We start from the raw sequence: 21,118 nt of genomic DNA, 5'->3' as shown, positions 1-21,118 counted from the left end.
AGTGGGGCATGTTCGGGACACACATCAGATTTTAAAGGCCGACACATACCCACGGTCAGTACAGGGTTTAGAACTTTACTTATTTTCCTAGATGAGAGCTTATTCTTGTAGCAGTTTAGTTGCTTATTCTGTTTCTTGTAAAATTTACATATTTTACATACAGAAATAAGTGTTTTATGCAACTGTTGCATGAAATATGGTACATAATTATTTCCTACAATCACAGGACATTTACCATTGTATTATTTTTGGTCAGGACACACCTGCCCAAACAGGGACTGTCCCTCACAAAGTGGGACAGGAGGTTCCCTGCTTACATCAGCGCCTTAATCACCCTATATCCAACTGCCACTATGCAAATGTGTAAAGTATATATTTTCGATAATGCATGTGGGGAGCCGTGCATCACGGTCAGGTGTTTAATCCCAGGTAGTAGGTTCTGCATGACTGGCTGGAGGCTGAGCAGTCTCGTGAACCACTACTGCACATACAACTTGTGTCCAGATGTCTACAGGACTGGACATCATGTCGTGACACCAAGTCTGATGTTTACACAGGATACTTATCCCATGAGGGATGCCCAAAAATTGAGCAGCCCAATAACCTCCAATAACCTTCAATATTTTTGGATTTACGAAAATGTGATAGGGTTATACATGCAAGGGATACATAGTTTGCAATCCTGAGACTGTCTAGGGTGAGACTGCCTACTAGATATGACTAGTGGTCACTATGTGCAGATATGGCTGCGCAAAGCTAGCAGCCCGAGTATGGCTGGATTTGGTGGACGTTCAGGAATGGGGGAGGTTGTGTGCTGTAGAGGGGATGATGGGTATTCAATTATGCATCCAGGTGTGTTGTGGTTGGATGGTTCAGTTCAGGCCACACCATTATGTGGGTATGTGCTGGTGAGGTTTCTGTACACGTGTATCACACATTTTAATGTTCATATGTTTGTGGGATTGTGTTTTACAGTATGGCCTGTCAGGTTGAATTGCGGATGTGTATGTGTGTTCTTTGCGTTTTTTTCTGATTCACCAACTGCTCCCTCGTACACCTCCAGTTCACCTATTGTGCATCCAACACAGTCTTCCCTTGGATAATTATTACATTACCTGCCCCTGATGGCCCATGGCATGGTCAAGGAAACACATTGCATACACTACATATCTCTGGTACCTGTATGGTTCTTAGGACTACCCTAGCATTTTTCACCTTCCACATGCTGTACATCACTCACATAGGTTCACGCAAATACTTATCTTTCATGACATGGTAGGAAGACCCGGGTAATACCCGTTCATCTTTGGCCCATCCTGACAAGGACGCCTTGGACCGCGAATGGGCAGATTTTGGGCAAATACTCTGACCATTGGTAGGGTTGCCACCTTTTCATATGGCCAGGATGGGATATATTTGGGACACACATCAGATTTTACAGGCCAACACATACCCACGGTCAGTACAACAGATAGTACTTTTGTTTTATACCTAAATATAAGCTTATTGTTGTAGCAGTTTAGCTGCTTCTTCTGTTTCATTTAATTGCTTATTCTGTTTCTTGTAACATGTAGGTATTTTACATATGGAAATAAGTATTGTATGTGACTATTACCTAAGATTCGGGACATAATTATGTCCTACGATTGCAGGACATTTTACATTTATAATGGTTTTGGTATGGACACAACTGCCAAGATGGGGACTGTCCCTCACAATGTGGGACAGGTGGTAACCCTGACCATTGGGCTAGGCTTAGCTATTGGCAGCACACTAACACAATGCTTTTCGCTTCCACTTGGTATAACTATTGACACTACAATGGAGTATGGGCACGGGGTTTTAAATGTCATTTGTTCGCGGGATGGGGACTCAATATTCAGCTATGTGTATTTGTGTTTGCTTCTTATTTTTGTGTTCGCAAAACTGTCTTGCATGCTTTGCATACGTTTCAGTATCCACGGACACTGACAGGTGTGATTACTCTTAGAGGCAGGCTGTACTATTCAGCATTTTAGGTTGCACTCAAACAGCCGACATGTCCACACCTGTGTGCGGCGCTTGGACACACCCCCTGCACTCACGCATGTTTCCTATGCACATGGATGTGGCGGCAGCGATTCTTCATTAATATGCATATGGCGCTAGAGCACCATCTCTACGCCCCACGGTCGGCACAAGCCTAATGCCGTCCTTGCGCCGAGCTTCATGAATCCCGGGGTTTGTAAACACAAACACTCTGGACCAGTTTGTGTATATGCCTACTAGAGGTATAATATATTCGACCTAGTACTTGCAAATATGGCAGTGTCATGTTCTCTCTGGTAAGGTCAGGCCACAAACCAATCTTGTTTAATATAACAATCAGTTCTGTAACCCCAGCAAATCCTGTAACAGAAACTAATCCAAGTCAAATACCTTTTATTAAATGATAACCTGTCAAAATTTCAAGCTCTTCCAAACGCAGATAACAAATGTGGAAGTATTCTCAAAAGCTCTGTACAAACATGTCATTGACTACAAAGAGGCTGCTGTGCCTACCATAAGTAAGCCCGATACGAACTCAAAAAAAAAAAAAAAAAAGAAGAAAAGACCATCCTGGTGGAATCCAAAATTAAACAGCTTACAGTAAAAGTAAAAAAAATCATAGCTAAAATTAGGAGGTGTAACCCCAAAAAAGATAAAAATTATTTGACAAAACTGAATACACAACTAAGATGACTAAATAAGTCCAGAAAAGTGAATTTTGAGGAAAAAAGAGTGTCACAGGCCAAGGACAACTACAAGGCCTTCTTTAGCTATGTCAAAAACCTCAAGAACGCCAAGTGTCAAGGAACTGGGAGATAATGCAAATCTTCTGGCTGACAAATTCAGCTCAAACTTTACCTGCCCTATCACCACAAGAGCCCCCCCCCCAAGAGATACCATCTAAAATAATCTCCAACTATCAGTAGGGAGCAAGTCTTAAAAGTGTTCTCTAGTCCAAGAATACAGCTTTGATGTACCATAATAATATCCCAGGATGCCTCCTAAATAGCCTATAATATGACCTATCTGGGCCACTAGTGTCACTATTCAACCATAGCCTCTGTGCATTCTTCACACCATGCAAATGAAAGACTGCAGCAGCCATCCCTCTGCACAATGGTGGAGTATCAACAGATACCAGGAACTACAGACCCATTAGTCTGACTAGTCTCATATGCAAAGCCATGGAAAATAGTATCATGGAAATGATTAAATTGACATAGGAAACCCTTAGACATTGGAATCAACCCAGTCTGGGTTCTACAAATGCAGGTCATGCCTACTGAACCTGGTGGACTTCTTTGAGAAGGTCATCAAGGCAATGGATGAGGGCAAAACAGTGCATACTGTCTGTGTTGAACTAGGTAAGGCACTTTGACATTATACAATACCCCACTTGAGTATTGTACACAGACTCATGGAATTAGGCATAAACCACTAAGTAACTTCCTGGATAGTAAGCTGGTTCACAGAAATGACCCAGGAAGTTAGGATTGGAGAGACCACCTCCACAAACAAGACAGCCACCAGTGGAGTTCCCACAGGGCTCTCTGCTGGCTCTGCTCTTCTTTGACATTTATTTTTTTGAAAGTCAAGGCCAATGCCAAGGGTTTCTGGCTTACCACATTTGCAGATGACTGCAAGCTAGGCACAGTCTTATAAACCTTAAAAAAATGCTAATGTTACAGGAAGGTCTAGCATGGACAAATGACTGGTGCCAAAGCCATTGCTTAAAACTTAATGCCAATAAATGTATAATCGCACCTTTTGGGAATTTGACTATCCAGGGAAGCTGCCTCATTTATAAAACATCCCCAAAACTAGGCATAGTAGTCAGGGATTTGGGGATTCATGAAGATATTAAGCTGGCTTTCAACCAACATATGTCTAAGGTTGTAAGAAAATCATGCTGTGTCACTCAAGATATAAGCAAGAGAATGGCATCTTGGTTCAGGGAAATCATACTGTCACTCGACTCAGCCATCATTCGACCCATCACTGAGTATAACACCCTTTCAGTATATACCTGACCAGGCACATGCAACAAATGGAACATCCACAGAGGTTCTTCATAAAAATAATACAAGGTTTAAACACAATGTCCTATGCTGATCGCCTCAAAGCCCTATTTCTATACTGTTTCCTACATACTGCTGAGAGGTGATTTATGCCTGGCATACAAGATATCCTTCAGTCCCGCTTGGACGGATCTTTTGCACCGGAGCTGCTTGATCTAAAGTGCTTGTGACTTAAACAGGACATGTTGGAAGGACAGGTATGTATCTCAGAGAATTTTCATTCTCTGGAATAGGCTTCTCATTCATCTGAAGCAGACTCCTACCCTAACCTTACTCAAGCCAACCTGGACTAGTGGATGGGAAATTGGAAATTCACCCTGATCTGACCCCTATGTCTCTGATGCACAGCAGCAGCTATTAAATCATGCCCTAAATAACACACATTCCTTAAAGTAACTTATAAGGCACAATAACTTGTGAGATACATTTGGGATGCTTGTTTGTACTTATAAAGGCCCCAGTGGTAGTTAGCCTATTATAAGCCTATGAACCTATAATAGGTGGTTAGGAAATGTGAATAGGTGTCATGCAAGTTTGGGCACATGCCAGTCAGGCTGAGAGGAGATCAGCAAAAAAAAAAAAAGTATAGCAACAAGCAGAGGATCATCATAGGATCATAGGAGATTACTAAGCTATCAACCCAGAGGCCATTTTAAGGTTAGCTGTTTCATCCCAATGTAATACCATAGAAATACTAGTCAATACCCAAGATTGCATTTAGTGATGACTTCCATGTCCAGAAGGGCTGTGAACTCTATCCCTGGTAAGAATTTTTGGTGCCTCATCCACTCATCCAGGTTCCTCTTGAAAAGTGTCATTTCTGTTTCAGATGAATTAGTAGCCTGTTGCAAAGATGCAGCAGTCACTGGGAGATAAATCTGTCACACCAGCATGTCCTATTTAAGTCACAGGCCATATTTAGGTCCTTGGAACAGGTAGCCCTAGCCCCGATTGATTTACTGATATGCAGCAAGTTTATTAGGTTTGGGTCTAGGATTCCTCTGTAAGCCAGGCATAAGTCTCCCCTAAGAAGTCTATACAATATGAAGTAAAGTGACAAGGACTTTAGTCGGTCTGTGTCTAGCATATACTGGAGCCCCTTGATCTTCATATTAGAAACCTCTGAGATATCTCTAATTGCTGCAGGTGCTTAGTACGGTACATGTTGATTGGGGCATTATACTAAATTATGGGCCAAATAAGTGCCAAAAATAGGGGGTTGAGGCAATGCCTTTACTAATTAAGTGTGCTATGTAGAAAGCTTTCCAGTAAACACATGACACTTGAAGTTAAGGTCACAGTCAGCTTGTGATCCCAGGTCCCGTACCAGTTTATGGGTATTTAGGGTATTATTGTTGATTTGATAGTGGGAAGGGATATTGTTTGCCTATTTTATTGGCGTTGTTGCATTAAAGTTTTTAAGTGAAATCTCTGCTCTGTTCATGGTGGTATGTTCAACTGTCTGTTTTTAAAGTTGTTTTGGATTTGGACTACCTTCGTGGTGTGACTTTCTTCTTCCTGAATTCTTTGTGATGAAGGGAATGATGATGCATTTCTTTGCATTCAGTTTAAAACTGTGACTAATACACCAGTCATTGGTCTGTGTGAGTCCATCCTGGGGTATACCGACATCTGTTGGAGATTCAATGTTTGCACCTAGTTTGCAGTCGTCTGCAAACTTGGTCAGCCACAACCCCTTAGTTTTGACCTGAACTTCTGAGAAGTATATAACAAACAGAAGGGGGCCAGCACTGACCCCTGTGGCACCTGCTGATAATAGATCTGCTGAGTGATGTGAAGTCACCCACTTTGATAGTGTGTGTCTGGTTTGTAAGCCAGTTGGCAACCCATCTTACAATGAAGGGATATACATTCAGTTTGCTAAGTTTATCGGTAATGCCTCAATGCGGGATTGTGTCAAAAGCCTTTGCCAAGAGGAACATTCACATTAGGAATAGTACTATAAGGAAAAGCAAGTTAGGCAGGAATAGGATATGTTTTCTGAGGGGGCCATTGCATATATATATATATATATATATATATATATATATATATATATATATATATAGGGTCTATATTAGATAATCGAACTTTCAAAAGTTCGACTGTCATATGGTTGACACCATATGATCGAACTTTTAAAAGTTCAAAAATCTAATAATAAAAATAAACTACACAAATAACCTACCTGAATGTTTTAAGCAGGGAGAAAAGGTGCCTCTACACCCCCCATGTGGGGGTCTGCACCTCCCACACCCCCCATTCTTTAAATATACCAACTCAGAGATCGCACTACAGTGCAGAAAAGGGAAACCTTCCCATTCTGTGCTGTACGGAGATCTCTGTTAAAATGTTCAAACTTTCAAAAATTTGAAAATATGGTGTCGACCATATGACAGTAGAACTTTTGAAAGTTCAATCATCTAATGTAGACCCATATATATAGATTCACTTTAGAAATCAAAAGCCCATAAGATTGAAATTCAAAACATTGAGACCAAAATCTTGAAAATTCAAAACACTGAAAACTCAAAACATTAAATCCCATAACATAAATAATGCATAGGAAAGCAACATGCACTATCTTCCAGCACAACTACATACAGAAACAAATAAAAAAACAAACCATGTTCTACTTCTTCATCTATAAGCAGGGGCAAGCCCCTCTGCACCCCCCACACCCCCTGCTACTTAAATATATCATCTCCGAGATCACACTACACTACACTGATGTGTTATGTTGTAGCATAGCAAATAAGAAGGGAACATGACTGAGGTTACCTATGAAGCTTCGGTAAGTATCGGAGAGCTATATAGTAATGTGTAATGTTGGGGTCTATATTAGATGAACGAATGCTTAAAATGTTGAGTATGACATGCTTGACAGCTTTTAAGCAAAAGTTCATCTAAGCGAAACCCCATAATGTCAAAACAAAGAATTTTGAAAACTTATAGTTGGCCAGGCGTCAGGAAGCCAACAGCTGACAGTGAAAATGTACTGTACACCATTAACCCCCCCCAAAAAAAAAAATCAACAAACAAAATTAAGTAGGGGGCTGTGCCGCCCACACCCCCCCCTACTTAAATATACCAACTCCGAGATCGCACCACAGTGGAGGACTGTCATAACATTACACAGGGTGAACGACGAGACCACACCACAGTGGAGGACTGTAAAAATGGCTACACAAGGTGAATGTTCTGATGTCAGCCGTTGGCTTCCTCATGGCTGGCCAACTATAACTTTTCGAAACTCCTTGTTTCGACATTCTTAGGTTTTGCTTAGATGAACGTTCACTTAAAAGCTGTCGAGCATGTCGTACTCAACATTTTAAGCATTCATTCATCAAATAGGGAACCATAATGTTGTAACAGTGAAGTAGAGTTTCCAAGAGAAGGTTGAGGATAGTTTTTTACAATTTAAACAGGCAGTCATGAAGTGCGGAATGGTATGTTTGTCATTTTGTTCTGTGTAGTGCAGTTCCGGAGTTGATGTATTTAAGTAGCAGGGGGTGTTGGTAGTGCAGCATGTTTTTGTTTTGTTTTTTTATTTGTTTCTGTATGTAGTTGTGCTAGCATATATTAAATGTTGGTTTCCTATGTAGTTTCTATGTTATGAGATTCAATGTTTTGAGTTTTCACTGTGAATCCATATATATATATATATCTATATATATATATATATATATATATATATATATATATATATATATATATATATATATATATGTGTGTGTGTGTGTGTGTGTGTGTGTGTGTGTGTGTGTGTGTGTGTGTGTGTGTGTGTGTGTGTGTGTGTGTGTGTGTATATATATATATATATATATATATATATATATATATATATATATATATATATATACATTATGGGTTTTCGGTCTTATGTAGTGAACCCATATATATATATTATAAAAAAATATATATATATATATATATATATATATATATATATATATATATATATATAAATGTATTTATGTATTTATTATATTTATACATAATACACGTTATATATCTATTATGTATAAATATATAACTACATAAATACATTTAGATATATATATATATATATATCTATATATATATATATATATATATATATATATATATATATATATATATATGGGTTCACTACATAAGTCCGAAAACCCATAATCCCATAATACCGACACCCATAATCCCAAGACAAGATACCCGAAAGACAAGAAGACCAGAAGACCAGAAGAGCGAAATTTAAAATCCCGAACACTGCACTAAACATACACCACACACATACACATACACACACCTTCACCCAAAACACAAACACACAAACCTACACTACATACAAGTAGGGGGGCAAGCCCCCCTGCACCCCCCACACTCCCTACTTAAATATTCTATCTCCAAGGTTGCACTACACAGACAAACCCGCGAAAACATCACCACCCACCTACATTCCCCTCGCACACACACATCACAGTCACAACACACACTTACGCACACACACTTAAGCCCCTAACCAATACACTCAAACATAGATACTTACCTGAGCTTCCACCTATCCATTCACAAACCACAACACCAGAAGCACTACTTCAAAATCTCCGAACTTCGTGATTTTGAAATTCGCGCTTCTGGTCTTTCAGTATTTAGGGGCTTCAGCTATATGGTCTCGAGATTTTGAAATTAAAAAGAACAGTTATGCATAATGGAGGATGAGGATATCACATGCAAGACCATAGACAAATAGGGGTCAAAGTAGGCTCAAAAGGTGGTAGACATGGGAGACATTTAGGCAAAAAGGTAGACAAATTAGTGAAAAATAAAATGACAAACTGGCAGCCTGCCAGCTCCTGACTACCCCAGGGTGACATTATCAAGATTCACACCCACTGTACTGGGCTGATGGCATCAGCTACCTGGTCTAGTGAATTTGCTTCTTGTTCAGGAAATGCTTCCATATGATGACTCATTGGGTAACTGCTCAGTCAACCACTGCCTTGACTATATGCTCCAGTTCCAGTTCAGCCTAGACTGGTGACTAGAGCAAGTTTATGCCTGGTTTAGGCCAGAACCCTTTACAGATGTGGAACTCCCACCCCAGTCAGCAGCCACAGTGATAACCATGGACTGTGGAAACCTGCAAAAAGGAGACAAGATGGGAGCAAGACATTATTTAGGATGACCTAAATGTGCTAGGGGTACATATACACAAGGAAAACACAGAGATACTAATTAACACCTCTGTGCCTGAAGTCTCTGCTGTCTCCTGTGGCAGCTGGCAACATTTTTAGCATGCTCTGCTTGTGTAAAAGACGAACTGGATAAGCAAGCATATGGGTTTGGAGCACACAAATGACAGTGCGACAATATCACTGTACACACATAAGCATGCAAGTGGAAGTTTAAATTAATCATAACAAGACAGTCTTTTCCCCTCATTGCAAGACACTAGTTTTCAGTACCACAGTTATGTAAAAATGTGCATGGGCAGCTACAGTCATGCTGTTAAGTATAGAGAAGTCGGCACAGCTACACAAGTACACCTAAAATGAAGCAGACGTGTAAAATGATGCCCATTATGTCCAGTGGTCACAACCCTGTGTATGGTTCTACAATAAAACATTGCCAAATCACAACTGTTGTTCACAACAGTACATCAGATAAGAATCACCCACTGCAGCCAACATGGAATATCCCGGGACCTGTCAGATCAGATTAAATAAAAACCGAGATGAGGATAACTATTACAACAGCAAACATATACATTAATTGTAATACTTTACAGAGTAGATATGCTAAATACTACACCATTTGAGACACCCTTGCCTAACCTCTTCTTCTAACAAATGGATAGCAACATTGTGGTAGCAATACATGTCATCATACTGGTGAATGCACTGTACACTGGCACAAAAAAAGTCATCATACTGGTGAATGCACTGTACACTGATACATAAGATGCCATCATGCTGGTGAATGCACTGTACACTGATACATAAGATTCAATCATACTGGTGAATGCACTGTATGATACATAAGATGTCATCATACTGGTGAATACACTGTACACTGATACATAAGATGCCATTTGCCCTGGATAGAAGAGTGTTACAGACTGTATTCCCTTGAAATGGTTACACAGAACCATTAAGAAGAACAGCAGGTTGAACTACAATCCCAACCTCTACTTAAAGTACCTACTGTTTTCCTCACTGGTTCTGAACTTTGATCCCCATGTTAATCTTCCCTGGTCTCAAGTATTTTGGCACAGTGTCAACCTGTACTGAGTCCGCATTTAATTTTTCATAATTACAGAGCATTACAATGCAGTTATTTTATCATTTCTTCCATCAGCCTTTCTAAGTATTTTATCATTTCTTAGCAATGCATTTCAATTTCTGCAAAGTAATCTATAACATTTTACAGCTTTTTCTATGTTTGTGAAGAATACCCTAAAAATCTACTGTACTTTTGCCAACAGCTAACATTCTACTCTTGTAATAAGCTTAACGCCTTTTAACCTTCCTTCACTAAAATATGGGACATGGTGTATTGAAACGTGTGGAAAAAAACTGAGATGTGATCAAAGCCATAAATTGTGATTCAAAACACATTGACATTGAATGTAGTAATATGTATAATGTTTGTGGGCTAATGAGAGATTATTATGCATTTATGCTTCTAAAATTTACAGGTCAGTATGGAAAATGTCCATCTTGGTCAACCAAACAGGTTTTGGAAAGGCAGAATGACTAATATACCTGATGATGTTTGACACTTGCAAGTTATGGTAACCCTTCCCACACACAAGAAGCAAAACAAATCAAATAAACAAACACGTTTCCCAAAAGACACATTATTCTCAATAGATTAACTTGCCTATTGCACACAGTCAAATATAATACAAGGAAACGTGAAAGAAATTATTTAGATGCATGACTTCTGAAAGCCTGCACAGTTGTCACTGCATTCTACCCCATAGTTAAAATGGATGGAATGGAGCAGTATATTAATCTATTATTATCAACAAGTGCATTTTGGGATAGATAATTTCCTTTAGAAATAGACACAAGCTTAATTGCCTGCATTCTTCAGTAAAAATTCATTTAAATATGATAGAAAAATTGAGGCACTGTATGTCTTCAAGCACTCTTTTTTTTCAGTCAAATCTGGCAGGTATTTTATGCTCTGAATAAATATCATGCTGCTAATGCAGTATATTGTAGCCATAGTATTTTGAATTCTCTTTGATGCACAAATATGTAAAGATTCAAATGTGTTTTAAATATTACGGATATACCATCAAAACAATTCTTCCTTAAGACCTTCAACTGCCTTTCGGTGGAATATTCTGAATATATTTTTTAAAGTACTTCCTATGTTTAGTTATCTATTTACATTCCAAGAGTAGCTTCCCTTATGTGAATTAGATGCTAAACATATCTTACATTTTTCACATTTGGATTCTATAAACAGGGACTGCATGTTTTTATTTTCTCAGGAATTAATTCCTTAGGTATAGCTCTATATTTTTGTAATCAAATAATGTATGCTCTCCAAGCCTTACATCCACAACTCTAAGGTTTGAGAATTAAGTCCACAAAAGAAGAAAAAAGGCCCTCCAATTACATCATTCACAGAAAAAAATGAGAACATGTAAGAAAACCTTTGTCTACTTTTTGTTCCTATTTCATTTCTTAATTCTACCTAACAGGTTAATTTTATATTTAACGTAAAAAATGCCTTGTATTGATCAAATTGGCTTAATGGCAAGCTCTCTCTCTCTAGCTGTCTGTTTGCCTCTTTCTCTCATATTCACACATCCTGACCTTCTGTCAATGTCTGCATAACGTTTTATATGTTCTTCATCTGTCTGCATTGGCTTTCCCTGGGTACTCGAGTTTTCTTCTTAGTCTGGTGGCTATACTAAATTGCCTCCATGTATACTCTGTTTATACTTGTCTTTGTGGCCCTGCATGCATTGCAGCTAGTGTCCTTGGTTGCAATAAATATATCAAACTAAGGATGCATGCATTATTGAATCCTGAGAGAGTTTTTGACCTCCAACCTTTTAAAAAATTCATTATGAACTATCCCCCCTACTCTTTTAGTATGAAAGTAGTTCATTGCCATCTCCCATTACTTGTACAGTTTTTGTTTAAACTGAAGACATTATGTTTTTTTTTTCTTAACAATGCTACCACTTGCACAGTATAGATTCTCTTGAGGTACTTAAGAAATGTATTTATACTGCTCTCATCTTTTCTTCAAAATTGATTTGCTTATACTCCTCTCATCTTTACTTCAAAACTGCATGCACACTTTCTTTAAGTTTTATTAACTTCACCTCTAACCTCTTCTTTGGACTGTCAGTGGTCCACATAACTGATGTTTGTCAGAAAACATTCTGACCAAAGAAAACATCAAAACCATTAGCAGCTAAAACAAGAACAAATTAATACAAATAATACATTTTGCAGGGGAGCAAGCCTCCCTGCACCCAGAATGGGGGCTGTCCCTACACTGCACCTTCTCTAAAGGCACCTCTTCAAGATCACAGCAATGGAGGTAAGGAGAAACTACCTTGCCCACCATGTTCAATGATCTTGCTCTCAAACTAAAATGGGGTTTCACAGAAACTACTACCTGGTTCTCTTTACATGGCTTATTTTAAAGATCCTGCATTATATTTACTTGCTTCTGAACTATCTGCAGCACTTTCTGTTCTTGCAAACATACTCTTTGTAACTGCACAAAATATCACAGAAGGTACCCTGTCAACTGTCTACAAAGAAGCATAATAATTTGCTTTTATGTATTGATAATATTTATCTTGTAGGTCAATGACATTCTTAACCTGCTTTGTATATTGCTAGCTTATCTTTCTTTTAACTAATATGACTATCCCATGTCTTTTTCCACTTTCATTCTTGTATCTGCTTTACCTCCAGGTTTGAACCCATGCTGATTAAAGCTCCTCTAGAATTGGTCGAGGAGAAATTCTTCAGGTCTCAGTTGGCTACAAGAAAAACACCGAAAAGTAAATTGCTGAATGTTGTTATCCATACAAAATTATTGCCAGTGTGATTTCTAAGAGCACAACAGAAATGATCCACTTCTTGGTGTGATTATGGAGTTGTTAGGATATATAAGACTGCTGGTGTTGGGGGCTTGCCTCCCTTGCCAAAAAAAAAAAAAAAATTATATTTTTGCCATAGTGCATTTTGTGTGTGTATGTGTGTGTGCGTGTGTATATGTATATGTATATATATATAATATATATATATATATATATATATATATATATATATATATATATATATAGATATATATATATAATACTTGTGGCTTGCTTCACACATATTACATAACACTATCTGTAGTAAACACCTGTCACCACTGGGCTTCCGGATATTGGCTAAGGCTCTTGCCACCCCCATAGTGCCTTTTTTAGGCAAGGCTCAAAAGACAAACCCACCTCCTTAGAAAACAAAAATGGAAAAAAAATAAGGGTAATGCTGCTCAACACCAGAAGTCTAAATCTCAAGATGCAGGCACTCGATTCACTCCTCAGTATGGAGAACATCGACATCTGTGCAGTAACTGAAACCTGGTTCAAGGCTCCTGAGAGCACCCCAGCGCTACCAGGCTATACCTCGTATCATGCTTTTCGGCCCCAAAACCCGGGCCGAACCACAAACGGAGGGGGAGTGTCCATATTCATCAAGGACACCCACATCTCCAGGTTAGTAGCAACACATGAAGCATCAGAGACCATACAGGTGCAACTAACCATAGGCAAAACAGCTATACAACTGGTAGCATGTTACAGATCACCCTCCCAATCTCAGGAACCCCACTCAGCCTTCCTGAAGACATTGGAGGATATGAATGTATCACAAAATACCATCATACTGGGAGACTTCAACTACCCAAACATAGATTGGGTACATTATTCTAGCCCTAACACCCTAGCCCAAAGGTTCCTGGAATTCATAAATTCAAATGCACTGGAACAACTAGTTACCTCTCCCACTAGGGGAGATAATATACTAGACCTGATCATCACAAACATGGGGACAAAATGCTCCACACCGGAAGTATACCCCTCACTAGTGAGATCTGACCACAAACTAATCACCCTGGATATACATATCCCACCTCCACCCCCAGCACAAAAGACCACAGTGAAAAACTTCTCAAAAGCAGATTTCACTCTTCTTAAGACTGAGATGGTATCCTTTAAGCCCACTGGGCCAGTAGATACCACATCCCACAATGCCGAATCCTTCACAAATGCTTTCTATGGACATCTCCAAGAATGCATGGATCATGCTATCCCAAATAAATCCAAGTCCCTCTCCACCAAAGGCAAGCGTCCTGTCTGGTGGACCTCAGCCATTAACAAATTGTATAACAAAAGAAGGAAGCTACTGCACGTCAGACATCTCTGATCAACATTAGCAGAAAACTACGTTCTCTCATAAAAACATCCAAGGCCAACTTTGAGAGAAAAATCACTAAGGACACTAAAGATAACCACAAAGCCTTCTTCAGCTATGTTAGAAACCTGGGCGGAAACCCTCAGATATGCTCAGAGTTAGTTCACAACAACAAAAAATACATGGAACCCACAGATATTGCCAACATTCTGGCTGACAGGTTCAGTGCAAATTTCTCCCCTCCCTCACCCCCAAAAAAAGAAATACTTATCCCAGCTGAATGTAATCTCCCTGTCATCTCAGATGTCCAAGTGAGAACCGCCCTCAACAAAGCTAAAAACACAGCATCAATGGGACCTGACAGTATCCCAGGTTGTGTGCTACGTGAACTCCAAGAGGAGCTAAACCCGCACATAAAAATGCTATTTAACCTTAGCCTTACTACAGGATATGTACCTGAATACTGGCGTACAGCAACAGTGGTCCCACTCCACAAAGGGGGTACCTCTACAGACCCTGGGAACTACCGCACCATAAGCTTAACCAGCCTGGTCTGCAAAACTATGGAAAGAATCATTATGGAACTCATAAACAGAGACATAGGGGACCTACAGACACTTGACCCCACCCAGTTCGGCTTTGTAAAGGGCAGATCCTGCCTTTTGAACCTGGTTGACTTTTTCTAAACAGTCACTAGAGCCATTGATGAGGGCAAAGCAGTCCATACAGCCTACCTGGACTTGGCTAAGGCCTTCGACACAATACCCCACTCAGGCATCATAGATAAGCTCAGCAGCTTAAACGTAAACCTTTATGTCACTAGATGGGTTGCAAACTGGCTAAAGGACAGAACCCATAAAGTTAAAATCGCTGGAGCAATGTCAGACTCAAAGCCAGTCACAAGTGGTGTCCCACAGGGATCTGTCCTGGGACCCCTCTTGTTCGGCATTTATTTCTCAGATGTTAAAGCAAACATGGGAGGGTTGTGGCTGACAAAGTTCGCAGATGACTGCAAACTAGGCGCCATAGTTGATACACCAGCGGACACATACATCCTACAAAAAGGCCTCACAAAAACAGACAACTGGTGCCGGAGTCACGGCCTTAAACTAAATGCCAAAAAATGTATAGTCATCCCCTTTGGGAAAAACAAAGTACCCACAAATTATCACATAGACAGCAACCCACTGAGTACGGAAAACGTAATCAGAGACCTAGGGACCCAAGTCGACAGCGACCTCTCATTTGACACCCACATTGCCAAAGTGGTTAGAAAAACATTCTACCTTGCACACCTCATCATGAAGGGATTCACATCCAGATCCAGGGATGTCATTGTACCCCTATACTCCTCCCTCATCAGACCCATGATTGAGTACAATGCCCCATTTGGTATGTACCTCACCTGGCATTTGCAACAGCTGGAGAGACCACAAAAGTACCTCACCAAGAGGATCAAGGGTCTCCAACATATGTCTTATTCTGCCAGACTAAAGAAACTTCAGCTCTATTCAGTAGCATACCGCCTGCTCAGAGGTGATCTCTGCCTGACGTACAAGGCCATGTCCAATCAGGATCTGATGGACATGCTCCACCTCAAAAAAATCCAAATCCATCAGGACCACGAGAGCTAAAGACTTAAACCTTGGCACAAGTATGAATAGGACATGCTGGAGGATAGATTCATAACCCAGAGGCTTCCCATGCTTTGGAACAAGATCCCAGTTCATGTTAGGCAGAGCCCCTCACTGACTCTCTTCAAGAGAAATCTTGATGAGTGGATGGGAGATCGTAAGTTTACCCCAGGGGTCACATCTGTGTCACTGCTAGACAGGGGCACAGTAAACTAATTCTATTATATAAGGGGACCTTCATTGTGTCACTACTAGACAGAGGCACAGTATTCTAAATTTATTCTGTACATTTTTGTACCATTTCATGGGGTAAAAGCCACATCACTATGGCTAGGCTTACAAATGCCCCAGGGCAGATAGCCTAGTACTAAACTATGAAACTATGAAACTTAAGCTGCTATGCTTGAGAATATCTCTATTTTTTTTCTAAACTCTCTTCCAGGCTTTTTCTTCTTTTTTGTTTACTATACTTGTGACGTCTTTGTGTTTCATCTTAGAATCCCTATCAAAAAATCAAAATAATATTTCCATGGGACCAGAAAATACAGCAGGCTGCATTTTCATCAGTGTCAGCTATGTGCTATCCAGAGCTACTTAAACTGCTCAACCTTAGCCTGTCCTCAGGGTTCATTCCTGAAGTCTGCACAACACCAGCTACCATGACTCCTCTAAACAAGAGAGGCCCCTCTTTGGACCCAAGAAATTATAGGTTCATTAGCTTCACCAGTCTTTGTCATAGCAGAACTCATTAATGTGGACATAGGCAACCTAACTAATCTAGACCCCAATCGCATGCTTTTGTGAAGAACATGTCCTGAATCCTAAACCAAGTAAATCTCTTTGAAATAGTTACAGAAACGTTGGACAGTGGTCAGTCAGGACACACTGCTTAACTGAAACTGGTCATGTCTTTTAATGTTATCCAACATGTGGTTATTATTGAAAAAAAATTATAAACATAACATAAACCCTTACATTGGGTAGCAAATTAGTTATGCAACAGATCCCAAGTTGTGAAAGTTAAGGATATGCTCTCTGAATGTAAAATTTTAACTTGTGAGATACCAAAGGGGTCAGTGTTATGCTGTTGATTGTCTGGCATATATTTTGCATTCATCCAAGCTGATACCCCAAAACATTGGTTGAGTTAGTTTTCTGAACTACTTCAAGCTAGGTACCATTATTGGCTCAGCCACCAAAACTAAACAGCTCCAGCAAGGGCTGGAATATTCACATACCTAATTTCTGGTGTACTAAATCAGTCTCAAGCTAAACACAAAATAGTGCAGGATAGCAGCAGAAAAAATTCTCATATATTATAAATGGTACTCGCCTTCAGACAGATACTGTCATATGAGACCAGGTTACTTATGTGTGCAACATTTTCACTCACTTGATCATCATGTTTTCACTATAGTCAGGAAATCTTTCTATCCAGCCTAATTAATTTCCAATGGAATATCTCCAATTTCCAAAGAAAGCATCTTACCACAGCATGTTCTTCCCTTATCAGATGCATAATTAAATACATTGCTCTTTGCCATGTACATCTCCAAAAATATCACACAACTGGGAAGGCCTCTGGCATAGAGGAATAAAACCCTAACTGTAACCCAGCCGACCTGGGTAAGATTAGCAGCTCAGGTGACTGACAGAGTGACAGGGAGGATTATTAGTGCCCATCCTCAGGGGAAGGCAGTCACTGGTAATATTCCCTAAGTGGATGTATGGTCCAAAGAGGGGAGTGGCCCACAGACACAACTGACAAACATGGGGGGAGTGGGTAGAGCATATAAAAAAAAATATATAAAAAAAAAAAACAGAGAGAAGCACAGATGGCCAAGCCCTCAGATCCACAATTTGCCCCAGCGACACTAGAGCAAACCCAAGGGTAGAAGGATGCTCGTATAGCTGGAATGTACAAATGAGGTCTGTGGAGAAAAAAAAAGAAAATTAAAGGCCTTAAATCATTCAATATTCCTGATGGATTAGCATTCTGTCAATAACCTACTGGCTGCTCCAAGGTGACCCCTACATCTTGGTTTTCAAGCTCTAAATGACCCACTCCTATTTAACCTCACATTTCTTTGCAAAACCAGTGGTTATTCAAAAAACTACACTGGAGACCTAAACCTACACCAATACATAAACAATACACACTGAAGGGTAAATTTATTACTAAACATATTCCCAGCCTATGGAATAAGTCACCACTGCAGGTCAAACAAAGTAGCATGGTTACCTTTAAGGTTAATCTTGATGACTGGAGATAGTGTAGAAGTTAAGGTTGCAAGCTATAGTTCCTGTGGTAAAGGGTCTAATTCCATTAGCCCTTGTTTGCCTACTTTGAGGCCTTGAGCAAGTCACTTAACCCGATATTGCTTCCTGGTTTCTCCTGAAAAGGGACTGTAGGCCTACCTGGTTAACAAATAAGATTATTATTAGACACAAATTTACAGTGTGGTTCTTCCAGTTTGTGAGGTGAGTACTATTAAGTGCTCAAAATGGGAGTCAGGAATTCTAAATGTGCCTTCTTAAAGTTGTATATGGTTGTACAGTTATGGTCCATGATCGCTTGCCTGGGATTGTACCTATCTTCCTATGTATCTCTGTCATCTGTAGAAAATGGTGTATTTCCTTGTAAACAATTTTCAATTTAATTTCATAAACATTTAAAAGCATTGTCCTAATACTTTCTTGTGCAATACACTATTTATGACCATATTTTCATCATTGTAGATTCCATTTATTATTACCCTCTGAGTGTCCTTTTGGTCAATCAGTGATTTATCCATATCGATACCATATGACCCCACCACCACCACACCTCAAGTCTGTCATATTTGTTCAGTAAGATTTTCAATGGTTCTTTATGTAAAGCTTTTCTGAAGACTGAACAGGCAATATCTACAGCATATCTTTTTGTTTGTTTTCTGTTTTCGATTCCTTAGTCAAAGCTTTGTTAAATTGTGTTGGAATGAAATTCCTGCTGTTGATTTGTATTGAGTATGTAAGGTGCAGTGCCACATGTAGAATGCTGGCATATTGCAAGAAATACCTTCATATACACATATTCAGTAATTACACAGTGAGAAAGAGTAGGCATCAAATGCATTCTCAGCACCAAATTACCAGATTTACCAACTATCATGATAAGCAATGCCGTGTACAGTGCAGAAAGTGGGTGAATCATACATGGTGTAAGTGGATGATGGTACTATTTGAGATACACCAGGAGACATATCTATGCAAATCCTGAAGAATTTCAACTAGAAAATTGCAAATAAGAGCTACACCCAGCTGTTCATACCAAAAATGATTAGGTCCTTAACTAAACAAAGTATACTAATTCTGTCAAATGTGCTGCCATAGCCAGCTATCCAAGATAAGGACAGAAGTTCCATATCTAAGATGAGTCATAAGGCTGGTTAGACTGCCTTTAAATCTGATGTAACTTTGTCAAATACTACCTAATGTGAGGTATTTCTATAGCCTTTCCAGTTGGTGCAGGTGTTTGGAGAGGTACATAACTAACGGGGCATTGTACTCAATTATTGGCCTAATGAGGGAGGAGTACAGAGAGATAATAACCTCCTTTTTTCTGGATGTAATCCCTTTACTTATGAGATGAACCAAGTAAAAGGCTTTTCTGACCACTGCCACTACATGATGGTGAAATGTGAGATTGTTGTCAACTTGTGTACCCAGGTCTCTCAGCACAGGTTGTGTGCTTAGGGGGTTGCCGCTAATGTGGTAATCAGTAGGGGTCAGGTTTTTGCTGAATGGTGTGATATTACATTTTTTTGCATTTAACATAAGGCCATGACTTTGGCACCAGTCATTTGTTGCTGTGAGACCCTCTTGGAATATGTTAACATAATTTGGAAAGTCAATGAAAGCACCTGACTTACAGTTATCTACAAACTTTGTCAGCCACAGGCCTTTTTTCTTTGCCTGGACCTCTGGGAAGTAGATGCCAAACAATAGGGGTCCCAGGACAGATCCCTGGGGGACACCACTAGTGACAGGTCTCAAATCAGAGGTAGTGGCATGTATTTTGACCTTGTGGGTCCTATCAGTGAGCCAGTTGGCCACCCACCTGATGAGATAGGGATTTACATCAAGTTCTGTTAGCTTTTCAATGATGCCTGAGTGGGGGATTGTGTCAAAGGCTTTGGCCAAGTCAAGGTAAGCTGTGTGTACTGACTTTCCCTCATCCAGTGCCTTGATGACAGTCTCAAAAAAGTCAACCAGGTTCAACAGGCAAGATCTGCCCTTGACAAATCTGAACTGGGTGGGGTCAAGTGCTTGGAGATTGCCTATGTCCTTGTTTATGAGTTCCATAATAATACAATCCATGGCCTTACAGATCAGATTTGTCAAGCTAATGGAGTGATAGTTACCAGGGTCAGTAGTGGCACAGCCTTTGTGCAAAGGGATGACAATGGCAGTTCTCCACTCTGCTGGAATGAAGCCTGTACTTAGGCTGTGGTTGAATAGGGTGCTCAATGGCGAGGCTAGTTCTTGATGGAGATGTTGCAGAATACAGCCTGGCATACTATCAGGTCCCATGGAAGCTGTGTTCTTTGCCTTGGATAGGGCCTTTGTCACTTGATCTATGGAAATTTGAGGTGTGGGGCAAGTATTGGGGATGTCGAATGGGCCTTTGGGGGGTCGGGGGGTGAAGTTTGCACTGAACTTATCTGCTAGCAGGTTGGCTAAGTCAACAGGATCAGTGTAAGTGGCACCGTTAACAATTAATTTGGAACAAACCTGAGCTTTGTCATGGTGGTTTCTGATGTAACTGAAAAAGGCTTTGTGGTTAGCCTTTATTTTGGAGGCTAGTTTTGATTCATAATTGTATTTGGAGGTTTTCACTAGTGACTTAATTTGCTTGTTGACGCTAAGGAGGATGTATTTCCAATTGGGAATTTGTGCCTTTTTACCCTTG

Source organism: Protopterus annectens, chromosome 4.part1 (genome assembly GCF_019279795.1).
Source record: "Protopterus annectens isolate FY-2018-M chromosome 4.part1, PAN1.0, whole genome shotgun sequence".
NCBI classification, from domain to species: Eukaryota; Metazoa; Chordata; order Ceratodontiformes; family Protopteridae; genus Protopterus; species Protopterus annectens.
Note: the sequence above shows the minus strand (reverse complement) of the source record.